Here is a 21,275-nt window from a genome sequence, read left to right on the forward strand (position 1 = left end):
CCCCTCCTGAGGAAATGTATAATCCACCCTTCCTAATCCATCTGCAACATGTTTCTATGTCTCTTTCTCCACTATTTCCCATGCATATATCCTAAATTTATCCAAATTGTCACAACCCAATTTATAAGTCACCATAGAACCTACTATATCCCTCTAGTATGTAAGACAAATCGTAGTCCGAAGCTATAAATAATCGGCCATTTTGGTGATAGAAAATAGCCTAAAAGGCTGGAAATTAAAAAATTTAGGCTTATAATAAAACAAGACAATAGATATAAGCTGAAAGATAGCTAAAAGATAGAAAACTATCCCACGACTGAGGATCTACTACAAATATACCACAAGTTTTGAAATAGTCAAATACAACCTGTCTTGGAAATAAAAGACTAGACATAGATAAATAGAAGGAAAAAGGGGCAACTCCAAGTCTGAAAGTACATCTTCTTTCCACAATCAAACATAACACAATCGTTAAATCAGCGACGACAATTAGTAATCGAATATGCACAAAAAAGTTACAAAATTATAGTATAAGTACCAAAACAACGGGTACTCAGTGGACATCATCGACCAACTGAGCTAAATGTGAGATAAAATACACTACGTCAAGAAAAAGGGGCAAAACTAGAAATAAATTTCAACACAATTATACACAAGTGAATCAATAAATCTAAAATAGTAACCTAAAGGTCACACAACTATATCTACTAAATTGACTCCTATTAGATAATAAGTGCGGAAAAGTAAATAACCCAATGCAGGCTCCCATAAGACTGGAGGTTACAATTAAGGAATGTAAATACCGAACAATCATGATCTACCAACCATCCTACAAAGATAAAAAATTCACCTGTATCATATTACTTCATAAACAACTCTTAATTTCTTGACTTGAACAGGTGCTCATATCATTAATGTCATAATCAATTGCCGAACTTAAATCAGTGCTCATCGTCAATATCATATTCAATTTTTGGACTTAAATCTGTGCTTATATCATTAATATCATAATCAATTTTCAAAATTTAACCAATGCTTATATCATCAATATGATAATCAAATTACTAGGGTTTACCATAAATAACATCAACTTCCAAAATCAAATCATCATGACCGTTAAGTATCTAATTTCCTCAAATCTCATAGTAAGCATTTCAAAATGTAAAATAAGCATATAACGGTCTACCAAAACTAGCTCGATTGGAGGGTCCCACTTCTAATTCCAGTAATATATTATAAGGAAAATTCTACCCCGGACTAGGATAAGGTATCTAAACCAAATTTTATATGTTAAATAAGTCTTAACTAGCACTAATATATAAATCTAGGGCAATTTGGATAACACATGGAGATTCCAACTCAAAATTCTTCCATGCTCATTTAAAGCAAAGACAAGCAAGGAACAAAATTGGTTCTGTATGTAATTTACAAGGAAGGAGAGTCACAAAACCACCTTAAATCCAGCAAGAATTCACTCAATTCTTTCAGCAACTCTTGGGAACAATAACAAGTGAATTGCGTTGCATAAATATTGACATATCAAGAGATGGTCCTTACCTGAACATTGACCAAAAGAAATAACTAATGCAGAAAGTGATAAAGCAGGAGATCTGGCAGATATTTCAACATCTTCCCTATGAAAAAGCACCATGTATTGATGGATTTCCAATAGTGTTTTTTAAGAGTAACTGGTCAATAGTAGGAAGAGAGGTGACTACAATAGTTTTACAATTTTTCAAAAATGGAAAGTTGTTAAAGAGTATCAATTGTGCAACTATCACACTTGTCCCTAAATTAGACATCCCTAATTTTGTCAAGGAATATAGACAAATAACATGTTGTACTGCTTTGCATAAGATTATTGCTAAGATTCTCACTGCAAAACTAAAACCTATGGTAGATGCTCTAGTGGGGAATTCACAATCAAAATTCATTGAGGAAACAAGTATCTTAGATAATGTGATAATGGCCCATGAATTAATCAGGGGATATGGCTAAAAATATATTTCCCCAAGGTGTTTCATGAAAATAGATATCAGGAAAGCTTATGATTCAGTTGAATGGGGGCTCTTACAAATGATTCTTAATGAATATGGCTTCCCAGCAAAAATGATTGAATTGATAATGACATGTGTTACTACTATTAGTTATTATGTGATTGTTAATAGGAATCTAACTGAGAAATTTGCTGCTAAGAAAGGGCTTGGACAGGGGGATCCTATGTCCCTATATCTCTTTATGTTTGTGATGGAATACTTAAATATATCTCTAAAATAGTTGAGGCACAATCCAAACTTCAACTACCACTCAAGGTGTGCCAAATTTCAACTAACTCATATTGATGTGCTAGCATTTTGTTATCACATTTAAGACTTTTAACTCAGAATAATTGTAAGTTCTTAAGTAAATATCATTTTTTTTTATGATATTTTTGTGATATTGCAGTGAAAGGCAAGATGCAAGAGAACCTAAGACAATAAGGAAAAAAGAGGTGAATATGGAATAAATAGACAAGAAATTATAGAAGGGCAATTGATGACTTTTGTGATAAGTCATCAACTTGGTGATAAGTTATCAGGTCCATCGTTAGCAGGAGGCAGTATGATAAAGTTGGAGAAGAAGTGTGACGATATCCCCTAATATGTCGTCACAAATTTGATAAGCTATCAAGAGCGTCATTAGCCTTAGACAGAGAATGGACTTCAGCTGGAATTCGTGATGACATTGGTGATAAATCGTTAAAGTTCTGATAAGCCATCAAGTTTCATCATCAAGCCTAAAGTAGCGAATATCAAAATTGAAGAGTATCTGACGACATTCCTAATGGTGTCAGAACCTTGATAAGGCGTCACACATATCATCGTCTATTCTGAGAAAAAGTTGTAACCTGTGATTTTGTTTCCATAGTTATCCTAAGTATTTAAGGACAAGTCTAGGTTTTCCTTAAGAGTTTGAGTCATCTAAGAGATGAATTTTAGAAATTTTAATTCCAAATTTCCTTTAAGTTACAATTATAAATAGCAACTTTTAGGGTTTCAAAAGAGGAGGGGAGAAATCTTATGGACAGCTATCTCTCGAGCACAGGTTTAGGTTCGGCCCCACTTTGAATTTTAAAGAGAAGGTTCGAAAACATATTTATTCTGATTCAGAGACATATTGAAATTCACGAACTTTAGTATTTCTCTCTTTAGTTTTGGATACACTGTCACCATTAACTTGTGAGAGATTACTATTGGTTTTTCTGGAGTTATTTAGTGATTGAATCGAAGAAACAATTATTGCTTTTCATTACTCTATAAGTTTATCTTTCAAATCATGAATTCAATTATGTATTTCATTTGTTACATCATGAGTGGCTAAACTCCATTAACTTGAGTTATGGGATCTAGGGTTAGGTCTTGATAAGGTTCTAAGTGTTCAAGATTCAAAAGTTGGTCGAAGTTTTTGATAGTTCTGAGGTTTTAATTAACGTCTGTTGGTTGCAAATAGTAGACACACCTGCTTTGATTTTCTTGAGAAATAAATCAAGTATAATAGGAAGTGAATTATCAATATGGACTCGGAAATACTTCGTTTAATAATCAGTGTTGTAACAAGGTTAGTTAACCAGAGGTAAAATTTGGGCAGTAAATAAAAATTCCCTAAGTCCGAGAGGATTAGGGAATTAAACGCTTAAGTAGGTCGAGAGACATTTAAGCATAACATCGATAAAGATAGCTTGTTATCCTACCCACCATGAGAATCTAGAACCACTTTTAGCATCTATCATGTACCGAAAGCCCTAGTGAACATAATTCTGGTTATTTTATAAACTCTTGATTTACAAACACTGAAACTAGAGTGACCAACAATTATTTGCTATTCATTCAAACTTTCCACTTTATCTTTTCGCATCATTCGTTTGCATTCAACTTGTAGCATTAGTTTCAAATTGATTTAATCGTCACTCGTATTGTTCCCAGTGGATTCGACCCCACTCCAAAGTTGTGTAAATATATTGACGACGACCGGCTTGCACAAAATTAAGGTGTAAGTTTAGTGTTATCACATATCTGTTTTGTGGATAACTTATTGCTATATTGAAGAGAAAACCAAATATCCATCCAACTGATTTTAGAGACCTTTGAGCATTTCTCTTCTATATCAGGGTTGAAAGCCAATTTAGAGAAAAGCTCTTTTTATGTAGTCGGGGTAACCAGTGAGTTTAAGCAGCAGATCTTGAGAGAAATGAAAGTTACATTGGGAGATATGCCTTTCAAGTACTTGGGGGTACCACTTTCATCCAGGAAACTAACTATTCAACAGTGCATGCCTCTAGTTGAGAAAATAGAAGCAAGAGTCAAGTGTTGGACTGCTAAACTTTTATGCTATAGTGGTAGACTACAGCTCATTAAAAGTGTACTATTTAAGATGCAAACATACTGGGCATAAGTATTCTTACTGCTAAAAAAAAATTATATTTGTGGTCACACATATCTTTAGGGTATTCTTATGAACAAGAGGTGTTGAAAACTCAAAGAAGTCACTGGTTGCTTGGGATACCATATGTCTACCTAGAGCTGTTGGAGGGTTGAGCATAATTGAGTTTGAGAGGTGGAATAAAACTGCTATATGTAAGCTTTTATGGGCACTATCAACAAGAAGGACACCTTGTGGTCCAATGGATTTACATCATCTTTATCAAATGGAGAAACTTAGAGTCAGTGAATACACCTAAACAAGCATGTTGACTTGTTAGGAAAATATTTGATGCTAGACAATGGCTTCCATCTGGTAATCCATTACAACACCTAGCACAGTTCACAATGGGGACAAACTTTAGTATCAAGAAATTGTACTTCTCAATGCTGCCACAACAACCCAAGGTAGTATGGAGGAGCTTGGTGTAATCACCAGGGACCATCCCAAGAAACCAATTCATAATATGGCTGGCTCTGCATGGGAGGTTAGCAACAATTGAAAGACTAGAGAAATGGGGCATCAATGTAGCAGCTAATTGTGTCCTCTGTGGTTCAAGAACTAAAGAAACTTTTCAGCATCTTTTCTTTGAATGTATTTATTCTGAGAACACCTGGAGCACCTTGTTGAAATGGATGAATATTCATAGACAGGTTCACACATGGATAGAAGAAATCAAATGGCTGACTACTATTATACACATCTCAATTATACGATCACATGTCCTAATATGTGTATTTGCTACTATAGTTTACCAGCTATGGATTGAAATGAATGGATGTAGATTCAAGGTTCAATGTAAGAAAAAAACTCAGCTGGTCAAAGGTATCTGCCTTCAAGTTCATATCAAAGGCCAACAACAGCATAGATGGCAGGATATACTAGCTAGTTTGAATTATTATCCGGTCTATGTAATTTAGTTTTACATTGTAATAGTTAGAGAGGACAAGAAAGTATTGTACTTAAAATGTTCTGCTTGGAATATTTTTTTTTCTTTCTACCAAAAAAAATATATATAAATTCTACCTAAAGCATGAGCAACTAAATCAATTATACTTAAATTACGGTTTTAAGATTGTCTAAGCAGTACAACTAACCCCAAATATTAATAATAATAGCACCAACAACTAAATATCATCCCAAATCTATCATAATATCATAATCGTACCATGAAATAGCTCAATCAATAAAGAGGGTAAACCTAGCCTACCTAACAGCAAAGAAAAGCCCAAAGAATCTGCCGAAGCAATGATTTTTCCTTTTGATAAGCTTTTGCGAGATTCCAAGTTATCAAAATCATAATCTACTCATCAAAATGAGAACAATTATACTCATATTGTACTATTTTGCTTCGGATCCAAAAATCACGTTATCCCTTATGAGGCCCATTAACAAAATCGTATTTGCTAAAACAACACAACATCCTACTATGCTCAAGGAATATTTACCCTAAAAATGGGTGAATTCCACGCTCTAATGGTGCTAAAATCAAGCCACCAAGGTTTAACGAATATTTAGAAAAAGATGAATGATTCAATCCTAAATTAGATGGAATCTTACCCCAAAATTGAAGATGAAATGCATAAATAATCACCCAAGCTACAAAATTACCCACAAATATTTCCCCCCATGGTTTCCCATTTTTGAGTGTTTCAATATCTTGGGAATGGATGAAGATGGTGAAAAATGGGCTTAGAGTATTTATACTTTTACTTGGTCCATGGGTGCTGCTTAAGTGGACACTAGGCCCTTTAGAGGTCATCGCTAAAGCGCCTGAGTGTCGCTAAAGAAGTACCTATCCCCACGAGCCAGGACACTGAAGCACTCAGGCACCATTAAAACGGTACCTGTTGCCTGAGCTAGGACCGCTATATCTTCTAAAGGGATGCTTTAGCGGTCACACCAGATATCAGGCAACAACTGAGACTTGGAATCTCATATACCCAAAGGGACTATGCTACCCTATCAAATTTGACATTCGGGACTCAATGGCCTGGTCAAAATTTCCATAAGAGGTCGTTTCAACAAAAAGTAGATCCCACACCTACTTTTTTTTTTTAAATTTCCAGCTAACAGCCAAAAATGAGTATGGAAGCCTTGAGACCTGAATCATTGGTCCATCTAATCTAAAATTAATATTCCAGGGCTGTTGGAATAGCCAAAAATTGAATACGAAGTCATTGGACTGAAGTTTTTGCCTGATAGATAATTTGAACAAGTAAGGACTTCAAAATAGTGTTGTCTTTACAAAATAAACAAATTGCTCGATAACTGAACTTTTAGTTCCAACAAGTCATAAATAATTTAGGGCAGCTATAGGAAATCTCTATGCAATGAAAATGAGTGGAAATATGAAAAATGACTTGGAGGGTCATTACAATATCCACTTCTAAAAGGACTTTCATCCATAAAGATAAGGGATTATGATAGTGCCTAAAGCCTCGAATAGGTATGGATACTGCATCCACATCTCGTTCTTGATCTCCCAAGTAGCCTTCTTTACTGGCGGTGCCTCCACTGAACCTTAACTATAAGAATCTTCCTTGTGCGCAACCATCTAACATCACTATCCAAAATGAGCATAGGCTCCTACACGAAGGTCAATCGCTCACCCAACTAGACTGAGTCCAATCTAAGCACATAAGATAGATCAGGAATATATCACCGCAACATAGAAACATAGAAAACTAGATCAACATCAATGAAATCTTGGTTAAGGGTAACTCATAAGCCCCCTCAAGAATTTTGCAAAGAATCTTGAAGGGGTCAATATATCTAGGGTTGAGCTTGCCTTTCCTTCTGAACCTCATCACACCAATCATAGGCAATACTCAGAGGAATACCTGATTACCAACTCCAAATCTTAAGATATGAAGTTTATAATTTGCATAAGCTTTTTGCCTTCTTTGAGCTTCCCTTAACCAATCCCAAATCACCCTAAATCTATCAAACGACTCCAGAAGCAAGTCAGTACCACGGGGTCTAACCTCGAAAGTCTTAAACCATCCAATCAGAGAGAGACATTTTCTACATACAAAGCCTAAAATAAAACCATTTCAATACTTGAATGGTAGCTATTATTTTATGCAAACTCTTCCAAAACTATGTGTTGCTCCTGCTTACCTGCAAAATCCATAGCATAGGCTCGGAGCATATCCTCAAGAACCTGAATAGTCCATTTCGACTACCCGTTGGTCTGAGGGTGGAATGTTGTGCTAAGATCCCCCTGAGTACCCAAATCCTCCTAAAAATCTCTTTAAAATCTAGAAAAGAGCACTGAACCCCGATCTAAAATAATAAATATAGGCATACCATGCGCACGAACTATCTCGTGAACATAGATACGGGCTAACCTCTTGGTACTGAAGGATATCTGAGTAGGACCGAAATGGGCCAACTTGGTAAAACAATACATAATGACCCAAATATCATTAGAACCATGGTAAGTACAAGGCAAACCACTTACAAAGTCCATAGTAATCCTCTCTTACTTTCACTCAAAAATGGGCAACCTCTGAATCAATCCACTAAGTCTTTCATACTTGGCCTTTACTTGCTAACAACTTAGGCAATGAGCTATGAAGTATACCACATCTCTCTTCATGCCGCTCCATAAATAGTGCTATCTCAAATATTTATACATCTTAGCTCCAACCAGGCGAATAAAATATCTAGAGCTGTGATTCTCATGCAAGATTGACTGAATAAAGCCATCAATCCTCAGAACACAAAGGCGGCTATGAAATCTCAAAACACCCTTTGAATCTATGGTAGCTTTCTTGGACTCACTACTCAACACCTGATCACGGATGATGCAAAGTCTCTTATCCTCAAATTGACGACTCTGAATATGCTCAAATAGTGAAAACCTCTCCTCAGCACTACCAAGATTTCTCCTAGGGTCTGAAATATAAAGTCACACCATCAAGTTGGCTAGGGACTGAATGTCCTAAGACAGTGGCCTTTGAGAAGCTTAAATAAAAGACAAGCTACCCGTACTCACCGCCATCTGACTCAAGGTGTCTATTACCTTGTTCACCTTGCCCGAATGATAAAAAATAGAGATACCATAATCCTTAACCGAATCCATCTATACACTTTGCCTAGAATTATGCTATCTTTTGGTCATAAGATGCTAAAGACTATAATGATTGATGAAGATCTCACAATGCATGCCAAAGATAATGCCTTCGAATCTTAAGTGCGAAAACTACCACCGCCAGCTTTAAATCATGATTAGGGTAGTTGCGCTTGTGCATCTTTAGTACCTTAAAGAATACGCAATAACACGACCTTGTTGCAACATGTAACCTAAACCAACACTAAAAGCATCATAATAGACAGTGAATCCCACACTCTCAACAGAAAGAGCCAATATAGAAGATGAGGTCAGAAACTTCTTGATATTTCCAAAGCACAACTCACACTTCTCAAACCATCGAAAATGAACCTCATTCTGAGTCAGTCTGGTCATAGGCATTGAAGTAGTAGCAAATCTCTCAACGAACCACCTATAGTAACCAACCAAACAAATAAAGCTGCGAACTTCCATTGCAGAATAGGCCTGACCCAATCGCGAATGGCCTCGATCTTCATTGGGTCTACCATAATCCAACCCTTAAACACCACATGCCCAAGGAATGTTACCAACTCAAGAAAAAACTCACACTTAGAGAATTTGGAAGAAAGCAAATGATCTGTCAAAGTTTGGAGCACAATCCTTGAATATTGTACATTCACCTCTCTACTTCTCAAATACCTAAGGATGTCGTCGATGGACACAATCATGAAGGAATCCAAATAATTCCTTAACACTCAATTTATCAAACCCATAAACTCTGTTAGGGCGTTATTCAACATAAAAGACATCACTAGGAACTCATAATGATCGTATTAGGTCCTAAAGGTTGTCTTTGGGATATCTTTAGCCCAAATCCTTAACTTATGGTAACCGAACCTCAAATCAATCTTAGATAACATTGTTTCTCCCTCAATCTAGTCAAACAAACCATCAATGCAAGGCATAGGATACTAGTTCTTCACTGTCACATTATTAAGCTACCTATAATCACTACACATATATGTAGAGCCATCCTTCTTCTTCATGAACAACATAGGAGTTCCCCAAAGAGATGCACTCGGTCCAATAAATCCTTAACAAGAAGATTCTAAAGCTGAGCATTCAGCTCCTTAAGCTTAATAGGATCCATACAATAGGGTGCCATAGAAATAGGTCAGGTGGCCGACTCAAGATCAATAAAAAACTCAATATCACAGGTAGGAGGAATACTAGGTAGATTGGTAAGGAAAACATAAAGAGACTCATGAACTACAAGAACAGAGTCAAGCAACGAAATCTCCACAATAACATTAGAAATATAAGTAAGATAAGACTTGCAACCCCTTGACCTAACCTTCTAAGAATGAACATATGAAATAATCCCCGTCGGCTTGCAGCTAACCCCTTCCTGCCATACGACTAGGAGTATGCCAGAAATGGCTAAGGTAATAGACTTGGTAAAATAGTTTATGACTCATGATAGTGGGATAACCAGTCCTTGCCTAAAATCACATCAAAATCCACCATGTACAATATAATAAGATCAACATGACTATCAACATCTCTAACAGTCACAACACATGATCTAAAAACTTGATCCACTACTAAGGAATCACTCACAAGAGTAGATACACATAATTGCAAAGATAATAAATCCCTAGATGACTCTAACTATAGGTCATAATACGAACACACATAAGAATAAGCAAATCTTGATTCTAATATAGCAAATTTCGACTAACGGCATACCAAAATTGTACTTGTACTAACACTATCTAAGGACTCAACCTTAGGTCTAGTAGGTACTACTTACAACTAACCATGGTGCCACCTGGCTGGGATCCTAACTGATCTCCTATCCTACTTGTCTGTGAGCCTCCATAAACACCCTGGGATCCACCCCTATGACTATACATACCACCTATTATGGAAGAATGAATTGCCCTAATAGGTGGAACACCCAAATCTGAAGAAATAGTCGCTCCATAACTGGGGCACTCTTGCACAAAATGACTAAAAATTCTACAAATATGAAACGCCCTATGAACTGTACCAAAAATAGAAGATCAGGGTAACCCAAAATAACCACCACAACTAGAATAATCAGGAATTAAGCCCATAAAAAATTAACCACTACCCTGGTTAGGATAATCACTGACACTAGATCGACCCCTCTCAGTAATCTTGAGTGTAACCTAAATAGGTCTACTAGACTAACCCTAAGGATGATACAACTAGTGCAGAGGGTATAACCTTCGAGAACCACTACCTCTGAATCATGAACCACTATGGCTCCTACTAAGGCTCTTGGTATCATGGTCGTTTATCGCTTGCCCCTTGGGCCTCTTGATACATTTATTTCATTACCTGAGTGTGGTCTAACACCTGATAAAAAGACCTACCCATAACAACTGAACTTTATGTACAAATACAGACGTAAAGTCTTAGTCCCCTAACAAAGCAACGAATTCTCTCATACTCAAAAGTTAGAATAGAAGTAGCATGCCTAGCCAACTCATGAAAACAAGCCTCATACTCTACAACCTTTATGGAGACCTGATCCAACCTTGAAAATTGATCCCTCAAATGATCCCTAAGACATAAGGCATATACTTCTTTAAGAAAATCTTAGAGAACTGAGTCCATGATAAAAGATAAGATCCACCTAGCATAATAACCTCTCCACTAACGTCTAACTGCCAAGTCTAACTCAAAAGTTATGTAATCTGCACCATAAGTCTCAAATAGGCAGAAATTACTGAGCCTTTCCTAACAAGCAATCCAAAACTTATATGCATCCTCATTTGGTGCACCAGAAAACCTAGTTAGAGCTAATCTGAAGAATTTACCCAACATATTTTTCTCCTCAAATGACATAGTAGGATGGGCAACCACTAGCAGAGAGACTATCGACTAAGCAACCACTACCAAAAAAAGGGACCTAAACTCTAGGAGTGCAGCTAAATGTTGCATCCCCACATCAGTACCACTCTTATTTCTAGGCTGTGCTCCATCAGACAGTACACCTCCAACTAATCCTAAAAGATGAACCAAAGCATCCTTAAGCAAGACAGAAGAGATAAACCCTAGTAGAGCCTGGGTTGGTCATGGACCACCACTTGCTGGGGTGAAAAAATATCTGGCTCAAGGACAGGAATAGTATTTGGGGAAGGCCCCCTATCCTAGCCCCTTGATAGGGCTGCATCACTAAAATATCAATAAACTATAGGTCATTCATTAATAATGATAGAATCCCTAGGCTTGATTTTATGATCCTTATCTCATGTAGCAGTAGCACACATCCTACCCATCTGCAAAGAGTGAAATCAAAGGAATTCTTTTAGAAACCAACTCAAACTCATAGAACGAGATGAGCGGAAGAAGGAAGAACTCCAAAGAATGTCCTATATCTTGCCAAAGATAAGAAACAAATATCATCTATCTGATCCAGAAGAGTCTACTAGACATTTGCTCTTGTCCTAACAATACTGGCGAATCTAGGCTTTGATACCAATTTGTCACAATTTAATTTATGAGTCATGATGGCATCTACTATGTCCCATCAGTAGGTAAGCCAAATTATATCCTAGGGCTATAAATAATAGTAAAATTTGGGTAAAGAAATTAGACCTAAAAGGCCAAAAATTAACAAATTTAGACATAATAAAAAAAGACTATAGCTATAATTCAAAAGATAGCTAAAATATAGATAACCATCCCACGACCTAGTAGAGTCAGTACAAGAGCTACTAAAAATACACTAGAAGTCTTGAAATAGTTCAAATACAATTCGTCTTAGAAAAAAAAGACTAGGCATAACGAAATAGAAAAAAAGGGCAACTTTTGGTCTTAAAGCTCACCCTATCTTCGGGTCTAACATAGAGCAATCGTTGAATAAGTGATGATAACTAGTACTCAGATCTACACCAAAAAGGTACAGAAGTGTAGTATGAGTACTAAAACCACGGGTATATAGTAGGCATCATCGACCGACTAAGATAAATCATGATATAAATTCAATAAAATCCGAGATAAGATATACTAAGTCAAGGAAAAAGGGCAAACCTGGAAATAAACTTAAACATCACTGTACATAAAAAATCAATAAATAACTATTAATTTCTAGAGATGAATCCATCTGTGCCATATCACATCATAAATAACTATTAATTTCTAGAGATGAATCGGTGTTCATATCATTAATGTCATGATCAATTGTTAGACTTGAACTGGTCCTCATATCAACAATACCATATTCAATTATTGGACTTATAATGGTGTTGATATCATCAATAACAATATGAAATTACCATGTTTTATAATAATTAATATATACACCTAAAATCAAATCATCTTAACCGTTAAGTATCTAATTTCCTTAAATCCCATAGGAAGTGTTTTGAAATGCAAAATAAGCACATAAGGATCTACAAAAACTAACTCAAGTCTTGGCCTAAGGCGGGTCGGAGGAGCCCACTTCCAATCTCCTAAATCCATAATAAGGCAAATTCAACCTCGAACTACGCTAAGGTATATAAACCCACTTTTAGATGCTAACCAAGTCTTAACTTGTCATGACCCAATTTCTCAGGTCATGATGGAACCTACTATAACCCACCGGTAGGCAAGCCAAACCCGTAGTTGAGAACATCTAGTAATAGACTACCCAAACAGCTAAGGGAAAGAATATGAAATTGATGTAATAAAAGATAAAATACATAATATAGTCCCAAAACCTAGTGGTATTAGTACAAGAGCTTCTAATATAATAAGAGTACAAAAATAAAATACCAAGGGAATTACACTTTTACACTCATCTCCAAATACAACATAGAGACTAGTCTAGTACATAAGAGGGAGAAAAGTAATACTCTGAATGTCAGGAGCTCACTCTGTGTCTCCCAACCATGACTTCTCTAGACGATTCACATATCAATTACAACAACCCTTACTATATTTTGTACGTTGCAAAAGTGCAGTAGAGTAACAAATATATGGTACTCAGTAGACAACTACCATCTGGGTTACAAAGATAAAACAGATAAATATAATATATGAACAAAATAAAAACTACACCCAAATATCTAATAATCATATAAAAATGCTAGTGAGACAGTAAGGGCAACTATTCTACTCATAGCCAAGAAACTAATATAATAAGGCTAAGGAGGTATCAAGGATGAACTATCCTATTCCAGAAATACTCAGGAATCTCAACACTATACTGTATATCCTCAGGCTAATATAAGAATAAAAGGCAAAAAAGGGATTTATGATAGAATAAGAGGCCAAGGAATGAATATACAATATTAATAAATGAAGGAAGGGATATACGGTAATACCATCGCTATATATAACTAGATATACATTTATATACCTAAACAAGTTAAACTCAAAATATATCCTAGATTATTAGACTAGCATTTTAAGACTTCATAATCATAGTAGGAACTAGTACTAGTATACTTAGGGTTTCTAACTCATACATTTAATCATGAGTTAGTCATGAATAATAATGAAATAGTAAGATAAAAGAGGCCATAATCATACCTCAAATCTCAATACCGAATCTATAACCAATCTGTCACCAACAAGCCACAACAATGATCATAATAGTAATATTAACAATATAAATTACAATGAGAGTTACCGTCTAGTTTGGACAACCATTAACTAGCTGGGTCTTTCACGTAACCCCATTGCCCCAGGCTTAGAAGTTTTAATCAACATACAACACATCACATGTCATACTCTTCACCCATACCTAAGCCTTATAGATATAGGCGCATATTGGTGATAGGCAATGCGCATGCAAGAACGAATTCCAAGACACAATCTTTAACATCATAACCAATCTAAAATACCAAAACTAACCCAGTGTATAACCTCACACTATCTGTATCATAATCAATAGCCATACTCAAATTGGTAATATATATTCAATAGCCATACTAGAATCAATAAATATATAATAAATATCCAGACTCAAACTAATAAATATCTAATCAATAGTAAGACTCAAACTAGTAAATATATAACCAATAGATGAATTAAATCGATAAATATATAATTAATAGTCCAATCTGCTTCACGTTTCATTACAATTTTTTTAATTTATTTATCTTGAGCCAAGCGTCTATAGGAAACAACCTCTCTACTTCTTTGGGCGTAGTGGTATGGACTGCGTACATTTTACCCTACCCAGACCCTACTGTGTGGGAATACACTGGGCTTATTATTGCTGTTGTAGTCGGGCTCAAACCAATAAATATAAAATTAATATCCATCAATATCGTTAACATCATCAATATCATCCGCATTATTAATCCTCGAGTTTTACTCAAAATTTATCTCATTAATACCATCATCCTCTTTATGTCCCATACCAGAGAGATATGTATATAGATATATAATAGGCACACACACCTAAGTTATCGCTAAAAAGTGTGTAAATCCATAAATTTATTACCTAAGGTAAACTTTGGGACCAAATTATAATAGAAATGTAGAAAGGGTGGGAATATCTCATGACCAGAGTAATTAGTAATATCAAATAATAGACCAAAATCTGAGTCGATCAAATCTTTAAAACATCATTTTCCTACCTCTTTACTCATAGGTTATTCATTAAGACGTGCAAGTATTGTTACGAAAAAATATCACTTTTTAAGGTAAAAAATGGGCTTTATCCCCTATTTAGGAAAAACAGTAATACAAACTTATTTTAGTTTGAATTGTATCATCTATTGATTTAATGATCAGGAATGTACCGAATCTATGCAACCCATCACCAGTATTCAAATAATGGAATCATAAGTATCAATATATCTATAATCTACTGCCACATCATTTACGAGGATAAACACTTCTTGGATGTCCAAATAAAATCATAACTAGGCCTAGGGCCCTAATAATGTGTCCGAAATAATTACAACATCATAATCATGGCCTTAGGCCCATATACATATCTGAAACCCATATAAATAATCATATTTGTAAACCATCTCCTATCTATAATCCATAACATATCTTTAAGGCATATCATATCTCTTAGCCATATCATACCCATAAGGCATATCATATCTATAGGCTATAAAACATATCTATGAAGCATATCACATCTATAAGGTATCTCATATCTATAGGCCATATATCATTACTATGTCTATGGCTATATTATTAAGCATGTCGATGGACCATATCTTAAATTAAGTTTGAAAGCCATATCATAGCTACAAGTCATTAATCATAATCCAAGAAAAAACATCATTATTCACCAAGTCATGAAGTAACGTTATACTAAAGTCTCAATAGTGTCAACAATGTCTAACATGCATAAATAACTCCAAAAGGGCTAACACAAGTATGAGCCTAGGGTAGGCCAAAGAAACCCACTTATAATCCTCGAATTCCATATTTAAGCAATTTCTACCCCGTAATAATGCTCAACTTACACGTCTAATTTACTACAAGGCGGTCATTGTTAATATATTTACCCAACTTTAGAGTCGGGGTCGAATCCACGAGGAACAATGTGAGTGGCAATCAAGTTTATTTGAAATAATAGACACATGTTAAATTCAAGCAAATGTTACACGAAGATAAAAATGGGGGAGATAGATATCTACACTACTATTTCTTTTTGGGTTTTTCTAGTACAAATTTAGGGCTACAAATAATTAGAGTGTTAACAATTTTGCACGGATCTTGGGATTATGCATTACTAAGGGAGTGATATGTGGGTGTTAGCTATCGACATCAATTTAGTAAGCCAAATATGGGTAGGATTGGTTATAGATTTTGGTGCCAGTCTTTCAACAAAACACCAAACTTTCACTCATTGATTCTTTTGAATACCAAATAGGTGTGTTCAACCACTGGTAACCACAACTACAATCTAGGAATCCCTATTTCTAGGATGATACCCATGGTATAGTCAACCTCATATTCACCCTTATGTTTAAGATAGTGAAAGTTTAGCAAACTACACCCATAATTGTGTATCATTGCTTTGGTCTTGAAATCCCTCTTTCAAGGATGATATGGATTCCTAAACTTCACCTAAAATCCTTCTTTCGAAGATGACATCGGGTTTTCTAGAGCATGGAGCTTCCAATCATCACACCTATGTGGTTATTTGGGGCTTTCGCCATCAAAACCCAATCAAGTTAGCATAGGAATGATAAAATCCAAAAAAAACATAAACTATTAAATAGAAGATAATCAATAACTACCCACACACGCTTTAACCTCTATTCGCACATAAACCCAAGAGGGAGATCTATCTATACATAAGATAAATAAGCCTAGATATACCTATAATCTCCATTGAAGTGATTTATTGAAGCTTAAGTAAATGTTACTTCAAACATGGCACTCCCACAAATAAACTATGGAAGTGAGCTAATCCTCCACTTAGAACGTCTCCAAGATATTCTTCACCCAAAAATTATACAATTTTTATTCTCCAAAAATGGAGGCTAATAACCTACAAAAAATAAAACTAAAAAAATTAGGGAAGATGGAATATGATACATGAATAAAGGGTTTGGTTCTTTTTGTCCAAAATTGGGATCAGCCGAGTACATTTCTAGATTTGCCCTTGGGCTAAACTTTTCCGCTAAGCCGTGATCGCGGCTTTCGCTATCACAATAGTTAAATGTGACCATGATTTTAGACCCTGCTTGATTGCCGGGATCACAGTCAGCAGACACTGAGGCATTTTTGCTCCATGTCTTCAACTGTACTTTTTTGCACCCTTTTGAATTATTTTGAGCTCCTATCCATATCTCTCTATCCTTTTAACTCTATGCCAACAAAGAGTGGTAAAATTACCACTCATCAATACCCCTAATTTAAAGCTATTGCTTGTCCTTAAGCAACACTATCTCTTACCATGAGACACAATTATTTATGCCCAAACTTCATGCCTTAAATATTATAATGACTTTAACCTTAATCGCTACCACAAGTAGCTCATTGATCATGGGCTAAGCTAATTTCACTACACCTCTCATTATAAAAGGCTATATCCAACACTACATAGGACTTCAAAGAGTGACCAAGCAACAAAGAACTAATACTCTAGAAGTGACTCCTTTTCGACAACAACTAAGTTATACTCTATTTGCCTCATTGGTGGAAGGTGAAAAAATCACCTACATTTACTTGTTGCACATGCCAACCTTACAAAAAAATGAATTCCTCACATCATGCTACAAAATATGTGACAAGTAATTTTAAGTGAACAACTCTCTCCCTCACAAAAGAAATTTCCATGAAACAAGTGTCATACCATAGGCTTGACCATATTTTCTCTCGCCACTACAAAGAAAGTAAGTGGTTAGATCTCAAAGGACTTTCTAAGTTCGTAACGTATTTTGAGGTTAGGGTAGGGTATTATTTTTGGAATAACATGGCTACTTCCCCCCTTGAACATCTACATCAAACTTTTTCAATCTTTCCTTTTGACTATGGGTTTCATTTGTTTGTTTCTCTTCTTTAATCATGCCTATCTTTTAGTTCCTTTGTTTAACCAACGTCTTTCATCTCTTTTTCTTGCACATTCATGCAATTCTTTCCTTTATTTGACTTTTTCTTCTTCTATTCGATTGTTTTAAAAGTCTAGGCACATTAGGCATATAACAACATCTTTGTGGTACCAAACTTACTTCCATCAATATTTACCACCCCCAATTTAGGCTTTTATCCTCAAATTACGTTTTCATGTTCAAGGAGGGTATGGTCCAAAAGAGGAATAAAAAGAATGGCTTACGGATTATAATGTATTTGCCAAAGAAAGAAACAAAGGAACAAAGTGGGTAACTAGGGATTATATTTATGCTTGGGTAGGCTTTTAAGTCTAGAATGGCCTTCCAATATCACAATGGTGGCCCAAAATCATTTTTCCAGCCAAATATAATCAACATTATCTTTGAAAGACTAATGGAGAAAGTTCTAGATAATATAAGTATACAAGGGATAAATGCAAATAGCTCTCCACACATAGCATGGAAAATTTTCCAAAGGTGCTCAAATGTCCCTCCCGCTAGAGACAAACTTGGAGTAACTATTTCTATTCACAAGTTAAAATCTTGCGGAGCCACAAAAAGAGAAAAAGTTTCCTTACCAAATTTCTCACGTCCATGCCTTGATTTTGTTTTGAAAAATTTTGGACGGAGGGGGTTGTTCATTATACATTAGAACCACCCACAATTTCCTAAATTATGTCAACAACCAAGGCCTTAGCCTCACATCTAGGGTCAAAATGGGAAACCTATCCATATGGCTGCTCAAACTGTGCCAATGATATACAAAGTGACCCCAACTTTACAACCTACAATGCCATAGGTATTCAGTCTTCCCTTAAATTTTTGACATCTATGCTATGGGTACCTAGACTTTCCCTACACCTGTGCCTCAGAAACCAAACACGACGCTTTACCTTTAAGAATGTTGTCTCTTAATCCATCATAGGGAAAAGCTTATCATGCATCATCAAAATCAGAATAAAACTAAAGTACAAAGAGAAAAACTAAAACTAAAGGGCAAAAACATGATAATCCACAAAATATGGGCTCCATCAGAGTGCCTTAACAATGTAGAATCCCCAAAACAAAATAAAAAACAATATCCTAAACAACACCATAAGAAGAAAAGAAATATCCAATAGCTAATACAAAAACAATACACATTCGGGGGAACCCCCAACTAAAAGAATGTAGTGTCCTTACTTCATGTGTAAGAAACTGAGAGTAAAAAGGTCTCTCAAAAATTGCATCAAGATCTATCTTCTACCGCTGACTCGGCATCACCACCACTCGCGTCATCAGCTGACCACTCTGTAGGGGCCTTATTTTCACTCTCCAATTTTGGTGAAAGAAGTGGATGGTTAGGGCAATTTAAAGATGCCTTTCACCCTATTCAAAATCTTTCTAAAAAATTTATCTTTTTTCTTCTCTCTTTTTAGCATCTTCTCTTCCAAATCATTGAAGTCCTTATGTGAAGCAGCTAAGGCTAAATACGCTATCTCTAAACTATCTACTGTAGCTATCTGCTTCTCCTGCTCTGCCATGTACTTCTCATAATATGACTATACTACATATGATTGTCGAATAGAGGAGATCTCTCGTTGTCCTTGAGTTAGTCTGGACAATAATTCCCTCACCCCTGTATCTGAACAGATATGTCATTGAAAGAAATAGCGGATAAGGGTCTGTAAGAGTATGTCCTTTTTGACTAATTTGCCCGATTCTATCTTCTACTTCTTACTCTGACCTCAGGCACCCTCTCCTATGAATTTAAGTGGAAAGATATGGGAGCCAGGGCATACCTAAGTATCTACAGTATATTCCTGCACCTCTTCCCTTTTACATAGCTTAGTTATTAGGGAAGGAAAGAGAAGATGAGTACCTCTATGGTTTTTAAAGTATCGCCATTTTGATATCACAATATCTCCCACATTTAGAGTGATGCCAGATAGAATATAGGCCACCATCAGAGAAAAAGTATTTATGACAACAGTCATATGAGTGCATGGAGAGACCTTGCTACAAATGATGTTCAGTCACAGCCTTGCTTCAACCTTAATGTCATACATTGGAATATGTCTTTTGGTGGTAGCCCACGGGACAGCTTTTTAAAGACATAAAATATTACCCATCCAGGTCCCAGGCTCGCATGCCTTAGCATGAAATTGCCCCATGTCAGAATTTGGAGGTCCTTAGATCGTATTAATCTGCTCTACTCAGAAGTTTACTAGCTTACCCCAAATCATCATCACTAGGTTCATAAGGGACACCACGCTAAGGTTTATGTAGTAATCACGTACCCACTGCTTATTAGTAGAGAAGGGTTCCAGGGAAAAACACATCCAACGGGTTGTAGTGAGTCTACACAAAATTCTTGGATTTTCTCCTCTACCTTGACAAAGCTAATACCTCTTTAAGGGAGCAACTTCGTCTTGTGGAAATCTTCGTAGAATTGGTGCTGGCATTGTGCAGCCATAAATTGGGTATCATCGAAATTGACCATCTTGGAGGCTGAGAACTGTAAGTAATGCAGCTCAAGCCAACATTAAAATTATCAAACCAAAATATACTAGGACAACCAGGAAAACTCATGTGGTAGTGTTATGGGAGGTTTTGGGGGACACTTAGGATGTGCAGAATTTTTGAAGTCTTCCAAAATCTGTCCTCAGGTATGGCGATCACGGAGCATTGGCCGCGATTATAGTACATGGGACCAGGTTAGGCAGTTTTTGCACGGTGTTTAACATACAATATTAACCCCAATCTATTATTTCAAATAGGCACGACAATATTATAAATAGAGAATTTCAAACCTACGGTGTGTGATCCCAGCCCAAACTTAAAAAATTAAACATTGAATTTTTAGGGGCATTTAATCGAACAAATGGTGTACACTTCAATTTAAGATGTTTAAGGCTCCATTTTGGGTACTCAATACTTCCCCATTAGCGTGTACACTAACTATAATAGCTAACCACAACATAATCATAACTAAGCATGAATTTGGCAATGGAAACATTATTTCAAGCACTTTTTATGTTACTGGTTCAAAGTATGAAATTATATTAAAAATGAACAGATTTGGACAACTTACCAAGTTTTGATGATGAACGGGATGTATTGACACTTTAAAAGGCAAAGTAAGGCCACAAATTTAAGATAATTTTGTGAGAATATTGAAAAAATATGTGTGGGAAGGAAATGGAATTCAGATGGTCTTTTAAACT

Source organism: Capsicum annuum, chromosome 6 (genome assembly GCF_002878395.1).
Source record: "Capsicum annuum cultivar UCD-10X-F1 chromosome 6, UCD10Xv1.1, whole genome shotgun sequence".
NCBI lineage: Eukaryota > Viridiplantae > Streptophyta > Magnoliopsida > Solanales > Solanaceae > Capsicum > Capsicum annuum.